This window comes from Vombatus ursinus, unplaced genomic scaffold (assembly GCF_900497805.2).
Source record: "Vombatus ursinus unplaced genomic scaffold, bare-nosed wombat genome assembly UNPS02014170.1, whole genome shotgun sequence".
Lineage (NCBI taxonomy): Eukaryota > Metazoa > Chordata > Mammalia > Diprotodontia > Vombatidae > Vombatus > Vombatus ursinus.
In genome coordinates, this window is record NW_020953948.1 from 1291902 (window position 1) to 1300322 (window position 8421).

An 8421-nucleotide genomic window follows, 5' to 3' on the forward strand; every position below is an offset into this window, starting at 1 on the left:
CATCTCCAGCACAGCAGACAACCTCAAGCACGGTTGGCAATGAATAAGGCGGTTGAATAAGGATATACACTTCAGTTGTTTTCACTGGTGGTTCAAGGTCAGTAGCTTTTCAAATACATTAACAATACATCTGTTAATAAATACCTCTTTAATAAAATAAAATTCATCAAAACTACTGGTCTGAATACCTATCCCCGGGGCTTCTGAAGTCAACAGCATAAAGATCAATGTTGCCAGATTGTAGGAAGTCTGACTGGGGAGGGACAGCGGAGGAGGGCTCTGCTGATTCTGCAAGAGCATGGGCCCTGCCATCTTCCCAATTTGAACTCAGGAATCAGTGACCCTCAAGGATGTGGCCATGGAATTCACCTGGGAGGAGAAGACACAACTGGACCCCATTCTGAGGAACTCGTTCAGGGATGTGATGCTGGAGAACTGCTGGAACCTTGTCTCCCTGAGGCTCCAATGCCAAACCAGGCCTCATCTTTCCTTTGAAGAAAGGAGAAGCACCAGAGACTCTGCAGAAGTCAGTCCCAGGAGCAATCTCTTCTGAGTCATCAAAGTCCAGTGGCAAGACAAAAGTCAAGATGACTGGTCACGTCCCAGGACGCAGTGGCTGACCTTGCAGTCTGATGTCTCACCAAGCTCCAAGCCCTTCACAGCATCTGCTTCTGCTGCCTTCGGGGCAGCCGGAACAAAATGTCCTCACCCACCCATTCTACGGATGAAGTCTTCACGTGCTAGGAGAAGACCCCGCCCCCCCCAACTCAACAACAGGTTTGAGGCCTCACCCTGGTTCAGCCCATCTGCTGAGATGGTTTACTGGGGTGCGGCCGCTGCACATGCCGCAGCTTCTTGGAGCCACAGATACTCCATCCACCAGCCATACACGCCACTCAGCTTGGTGTCCAGGTGGCTCCTGGACACTTCGGTATCCATGGACCCGACACCTCTAATTAGCAAAACTGAGTGCCCCCCCTCCCCAAAAGAAGCCTCAAGAGATAGGAAGGCTTTGGAAACCAAGCTTGAGACTCCAGAGACACTTCCAAATAAGAATATTCTGGGGGAAGAACTGTTGAAAAGAAAATTCTTTGTTCAGACTTTCACCCTGATTACCCAGGCAAAACTCAAGACAAAGAATTAAAAAGAGTTTATTAAAAAAAAAAGCACATCAAGATAGCAACAGGTTGCAGGGCTGATCACTGGAGATCAGTCATGGCGTCAAGATGGAGCCAGCTTTTACTGATACCTTTCATAATGGCATAAAGACAACTTTCCTTTTTTGGGGGGGGGAAAGCTCTATCCACTAGGTCACCTAGGTGCCCCAGACAATTAACTTTCCTTTTTTTTTTGGAAAGCTCTATCCACTGGGTCATCTAGGTGCCCCAGACAATTAACTTTCCTTTTTTTTTTTGGAAAGCTCTATCCACCGGGTCACCTAGGTGCCCCAGACAATTAACTTTCGTAGGTGGCACGGTGGGGAGCAAGCTGGGAATCAGGAAGACTCATCTTCATGAGTTCAAATCCAGCCTCAGACACATACTAGCTTTGGGACCCTGGGCAAGTCACTTGACCCAATTTGCCTCAGTTCCTCATCTGTAAAATGATCTGGAGAAAGACATGGCAAACCACTTCAGTGTATTTGCCAAGAAAACCCCACATGGGGTCAGCACTGAACAGTAACAACCCCCCCCCCAAAAAATGGCTTCCTCTCAGCCCAAGTCACAGTACAATTCCAGAAACATCTATTAAGTGTCTACCAAGTAAAAGGCACCTAAAGATCACTTCCAGCAAGGAGTGAAGGAGGGAGGAAATGGAAAATTAGGGAAAGCTTCATGAAGATGTGGCACCTGAATCAAGCCTTGGGGGAAAAAAGGGATTTCAACAAGCAGAGACAGAATGGAAGGAAGGCTGAGATGCTGTGAGTTGAGCCAAGGCACTAAGAGGAGAGAATGGGGGAGGGGGGTTAGCAAAATATCCAGGTTGGCTTGAATGTAGATTACATGATGCACAGTACTGGGAGATAAGGCTGGAAAGATAGCTGGAGTCAGATTATGCTGGGAATGCTAAGGTGGAGAGTTTCTATTTTATTACGAAGCTATAAGGAGTCACTGAATGCCTCTGAACAGAAGAGCATTGCCTTACAATATATACAGAAAAACAGTGGATTAATAGACAATTGTGGGAGAGGGGAGAAATACAGCATTAAAGCCAGAAAAGACCTCACAGAGCTTCATTTTTCACACCCTGAGGAAAGCACAGGCCCAAGGAGCTTTAGTCAACTTGGGCAATAAAGTTTTCAAGCATCAGAAGCAGGATTTGAACCCGGTTCTTGGGTGTCAACTGTCAAATAGTGTTCCTCCCAGTGTACCACACTGCCTTGTACCCCTACCATTTTTTTCACTGCTATTTCCAGAAACTGGTCTCATAAGGCTTTACCTTCACAAAATTTCCTTTTCCCCCAAACCCTCGTCTTCTTCCGGGCAGTTTTTCCTTTTATAGTACATTCTTGCCCATCGAGAGCTCTAGCTCAGGGTCAGTGGGACGGCCGCCGGACCATGATCACTGACCTCTGGCAGAAAAGCAGAAAGGCTTTCTAAGGAGGCGAGTTGATGGGTCAGATATCCAGGGCAGGCGGTGGGAGGCTAAAGGGGGCTGGGGCGGGCGCTGTCCCACACGACTGCTTGCAGAGGGGTCCCCGCTCCGGGAGGGGTCCCCGCTCCGGGAGGGGTCGAGCCCTGGCCGCAGGTGCTCCTCTGCAGTCAATGTAAAGGAGGCTGGGATGGTCAGCGCTCACTGGGGAGGCCACGCGCGACCCAGGACGGCCTCGGGGGAGGTCACCTCCCAGAGGGAACCCCTTACCGCCGCACCACTGTGGGGGGAGTGGGGGGCGCAGCAGATAGAGCACCGGCCCGGAGTGGGGAAGACCCGAGTTCAAATCCGGCCTCGCACACATACCACTTACTAGCTGTGTGACCCTGGGCAAGTCACTTAACCCCATTGCCTAGCAAAAAAACAAAACCAAAAACAAGGCATGCCTGGCCACACCGGTGCAGGGGTCTAGGAGTCAGTCAACAAGCACATCCTAAGCGCTAAAAGCGGGGGACACAAAACGGGTTGGGGCAGTCCGGCCACACCCCCAGGCTCGGGCCACGCCGGGGCCTCGAAAAGGGGTCGCCTCCACAGCCCCACGGGGCGTCCGAGGGGCGGAGGGGGCTTTTTCACGGCGCTTAGAGCCGCTCCCGTCACGGCCGCCCCGGGATGTGCCCAACTAAGGCGGCCCGGCGCCCCCCGCCCCCAACCCCCCGGCCCCGGCCCCGGCCCCGGCCCCGGCCCCGCCTCACTCACCGCCTCGGCCCCCTCCTCCCTCCGCGCTCACCTGTTCAGCGCCGCCAGCCGAGCACCGGCACCGAGAGCCGCGGGGGAGGGGAGGGGAGGGGAGGGGCGGGGCCCTTCGCGGGGCACTCTGGGGCTTGTAGTCCACGCGGGGCGGCGAGGGGAGGAGGAGGGACGCAAAGAGGCGGGGGGGCGGAGCAACAGGGGAGCCGGCCCTGATAGAGGCAGGAGGCGGGTGGCTGAGCCCCGCCCCACCCCGCCCCTGGCCCCACCCCTCCCCGGGCCCCACCCCGCCCCGAGAGAGGCCTGGACCATTGGAGGGGAAGGATGGGGCAGGTCTACGCTGCTCGGGTCTTTTGGGTCTACACCAGGGCTTCTTAAACTTTTAACACTCCCCACCCCTTTTCGCCTGAGAAATATTTTCACAACCCCGGGTATGTAGGTATGTGAAATAGGTACACAAATCAAACATTCTCTGATAATAAATCATAAAGAAATTTATTTTAAAACAATTATTTGGCATACATATAATTTTACCATTTATTAAAAACTAAAGTAAAATTGCATACTAATGGGAGGAATGTTCTCGTTTATTTTTACATAAAGAATTAAATCTTAGAATATTTGATACAGCAGGCCATAGGGCATCTTGAGTGTTTTTTCAGAGTTGTTTGATATTTTTATTTTACAATCGGCAGTGCTGAGAACGCTGCTTCCCAGAAATACGTAGTACAAAATGGCAGAAGTATATGTAGGGCCATTTCAGAAATTGTTGGAAATTCTGGCCTAATCCCAAGCCAAAATTCATTTAACAATTTTGTGTGCACAGTAAAAACACCATAATTCATAACATACAATAGTCTCAAATCTGAGCCGAGGTGTTTCTGGTGGTGGTTGTTAGCGTTGGGTGGCGTGACCACATGCACAGTGCAAAGTGCACACGTATGTTCAGAACCAAGGCCGCAGTGAAGTCCCGTGATGCAGTACAGGCAAACACTGCTAGAAACACCTCAGATTCGCGCATTTGATTATGAATTAATTTTTGGTCATTGCATGTTCCCAAACTTTTTACTGTTGCCAGATTTTTCACGACCCCCGCATTCAGTTAGGCATTCAGGGTTTAAGAAGTACTGATCTAGACCATCTTCTACAGGAAGGATTTCTCAACCTCCCTTCATTCCAGTGCCTTCCCTCTGTTAATTATTTCCTATTTATCCTGTATGCAGCTTCCTTTGTATTTCTTGGCATATTTCTTCCCCTTTACAATGTAAGCTCCTTGAGGGTACAGGTTGGGTTGGTTGGTTTGTTTGTTTTTACTTCTTTTTGTATCCCCCAGCACTTAGCATAGTGCTTGGACTGGTCCTTCATCCTTCATTTTCCTAGAGGACCAATAACATCACGGGGTGAATCGGATTTAAATGAGGCAGAGCTGCCCAAAGTCATCAGGCTCACTTATTCCAGAGTCATCAAAGTCCTGTGGAAGAGGGGTGAGGGTCCAGGATGCAGCCGATGACCTTGGCGTCCTCAACGTCTGACCAAACACTAAGTGCCCCACACCACCAGCTTCATAGCCATCAGAACAAATCGCCCTCCTCTTCTCATTCAGCAGTTTTCTCATGCCTGGGGGTAGACAGAGGCCTATCCGTCACCCTCAACCTGGCTTAGCCCCAGTGCCAAGTTTTACTGGAATGCTGCCTCTTAATAAATGTTTATTGATTGATTGGCCTCCTACAGAAGATGAAACAGGCTTTCCTGGCCAATTCAGCCCGCTGGGAGCTAGAGAGAAGGAAAGCATGTGAGGGGAGATAGAGCCAGAAGGCATTCTCTGAAGCCTAATCTCCTATACTATGGAGGAGAAAACTGGGGCCCTCCTCTGACCCAAGGAGTCAGAGCCAAAGGACCTGAAGGGGAGGGGTGAGGAGGCAGAACAACCCTCTACCCAGGGCCAGACTGTGAAGAAGGGAAGGGCTGAAGGACCTGGGAATGCCATCGATGGAAGGGACCAAGAATCATAGCTTTAGAGCTGGATGGAATTGAAGAGGGCATTTGTCCAGGCCTCTCATTTGCATGTAATTTGCAAGGCCAAGTGACTTGCCCATACTCCAACAGGCAATAAACTCAGCAGGCTCTGAACCCAGGCTACGATGGGAAACCCCTGCTTCTTTCCACTAGGACGGCTCGCTTGCCCTTAAATTATTTTAAAGGTCACAGAGATTGTTGAGGTCAGAGACTGAGAGGAACTTCGAAGATATGTTGTTCAGTCGTGTCGCCTCTTGGTGACCCCATCTGGGGTTTTCTCGGCAAAGATACTGGAGTGGTCTGCGATTTCCTTCTCCAGCTCATTTGACAGATGAGGAAACTGAGGCAAACAGGGTTAAGTGACTTGCACAGGGTCACACAGCTAGGAAGTGTCTGAGGCCAGATTTGAACTCAGTAAGATGACATGCTGACTTCAGGCCCCCATCCACTGTGCCTTGAAAGATTATCCACTCTGATTCTACAACCTCCAGATTGCAGATGAAAAGATTAAGTGACCTCCTCATGAACAAACTAGCAGACAAGGACAGAGTCTGGTAATGGAAACAATGACTCTGTGACCGACTAGAGCTCTTCCCGCTCCTGGGAAGAAGATAAAGGATTGTTTTTTAGAGGGAGGTATTTAGTCTGTGTTCGTTCAAGGGACAGTGGAGAGATAGGGGCCATGGCTCACTGGCATCTATGAAACCCATTCCACAGATATGCCCTTTTTAAAAAAAAAATAATTAATTTTTAGTTTTCAATATTCATTTTTATAAGATTTTGAGTTCCAAATTTTCCTCCTCTCTCACTTCCCCCCTCCCCAAGATGGCATGCAAGCTGATATTGGCTATAAATGTACAATGGATTATGCTCTTTCAGGAGGCTGTGAAGCCCTCAACTCCTATCCTCTCTTGGCTGAGGTGCTCAAAGGTATTTATAGGCCCTAGATAAGATTTGTGCCCCCCAAAGTTACTGCCCACCAGAGGCTTTGAGCCTCTACCATAAAGTCAGAAGGAGTTGTTGGAGGCCTGTATTTAGAATTTCTAGAACTTGAATATGAACCCTCGGTCTCCAACTTATGTGATCCTGGGAATGTCTGCCTCTTAGAATCTCTAGCTTCTTAAGTGCCCCTTGCTATAAAAGATTTATTCTAATGTCCCCATTTACTACTGCCATGGGGGAGGGACAGGGATCATTTTGAATATACTTAGTTTATATTTGCCTTTACATCTTTCTTTTGCCCCTTCCCCCCACCTGACATTATTTCCTGGGCCTGGTGTTCCAACCTTCATGCAGAGATGCCCTCTCTACCTCTCTTATCTTTACATAAAAACTATATTCCCATGCCCTTTTCATAAAACCATACAAATAATTTTATTACCTCATGTTTTTAGTTGAAATCAAGGATTTATTGCCATTTTTATAACACAAAGGTATCTTAAATATACAACAAAAAAGTAGTCACATAACTTGCTAAAAATTCTTTACATTTCCCATATTTACATAATAACCATAATAATATCAATGTGGTGAGTTTGTTTTCCAGTAAAAAGCTTATCAAAAGTTTTACTCATAATTTTTTAATGCTAATAACTACTAAACTAAAGGTCTACTGAGCCATTGGGCTGACCTCATTGTTGCATGCCTGTGAAACCTGGACAGTCTACCAGCACCATGCCATGAAACTGTATCGCTTCCATTTGAATTGTCTTAGGAAGATTCTGAAGATCACCTGCCGAGATAAGATACCAGACACCGAAGTCCTTTCTCGAATTAAACGGCCAAGTATTCAAACTCTACTACAGAGATTGCAATTCTGATGGGCTGGCAACATTGTTTGAATGCCAAACATACTCTTGCCAAAAAGACTATTTTATGGAGAACTCAAGGGCAAGCGCTCACATGACAGTCAGGAAAAGCAATACAAGGACACTCTCAAGGTCTCAAGAACTGTGGAATTATTTGTGTGATGTGGGAGAACTGGCACAGCACTGCCCATTTGGCGTGTCCTTATCAGATAGTGCTGTGCTCTATGTGCAAAACAGAATTGAAATAGCTCAAAAGAAACTCAACATGCGCAACTTTAGAGCATCCAGCCCAAATGTTCACAGGGACTATTTGTGCCCGACCTGTGGCAGAGCATTCTGAGCTCATACTGGTCTGGGCAGCCACAGTTGGACACACTGTAAGTTGACTCCAACACCGTGATGGCATTTTGGTCCTCTGAGAACTACAATCAACCAATTGTTAACCAATCAGACCTGATTGCCACTTGTCAGTTAACATCAACTCATCCATCCAAAGGCACGTAAGTATAGAGAGGCCACCATTACTGCTCTTTGGCATTTGAGAGTGTCCCTGACCCCTTATATGCTAGCATGATTGATAAAATAAGTAATTACCCAGAAACTATCTCTGGATCTTTTTATATGTCATAATTTATAATAACATATAATTATGTATAACTTATAATAATATATTTGAAATAATATATAATATAATAACAACATAATTTATATACATATATATATAATGTAATAATTTGTAGAACAATCCAACCTACACAATTTTTGTAGCAAAACAGGCATAATAAATGAGTCAATGGACTCTCTAATCAGTGCAAAGACCCTGAATACCGAGGGAGACGGATTTTTATGTACTAAAAAACAATTAATCAAATAAATCCAATTAATTAGAAGAAAACAATTAACAGGATACAACACAGGATACAAAATTAGATAATCTGATTTCTACTTGGAGGAAAGATTAGGGGCTTTCCAAGTGGGAAGGGGGAAGAGTAAGTTTTAGTCAAGTTGGGAGCGGGGTGAGTAGGTTTTGGGGTCTTTCTTTTCCCAGAATTGAGAGGTGCTGATTAATTGTACGCACTTGCATTTCTGAAACAATCTTTAACATACACCATTTAATTTCCCACGGATGATCTTTGCAGAAAAATGACAAAATGGAGAATAATAGATGTGTCAGCACACGATAAAGTCAGCATTCACGAGACAGAATCTAATTGGGTCTCTTGACTCCCACACCAAACTAACTCCATTTTGTAACTGG

General features: G+C 46.9%; 1 protein-coding gene across 4 annotated transcripts in view; it reads right to left on the reverse strand.

The window, feature by feature from the left end:
• LOC114041211 (zinc finger protein 2 homolog) overlaps nt 1–3432 on the reverse strand; it is a 33179-nt gene extending 29747 nt beyond the window's left edge. For all 4 annotated transcript variants that reach the window (XM_027859557.1, XM_027859564.1, XM_027859559.1 and 1 more), the window contains exon 1: nt 3380–3432. The gene's annotated coding sequence lies outside the window, so the exon portion shown is untranslated. The remainder of the gene's footprint in view (nt 1–3379) is intronic.
• Nucleotides 3433–8421: the final 4989 nt, after the last annotated feature.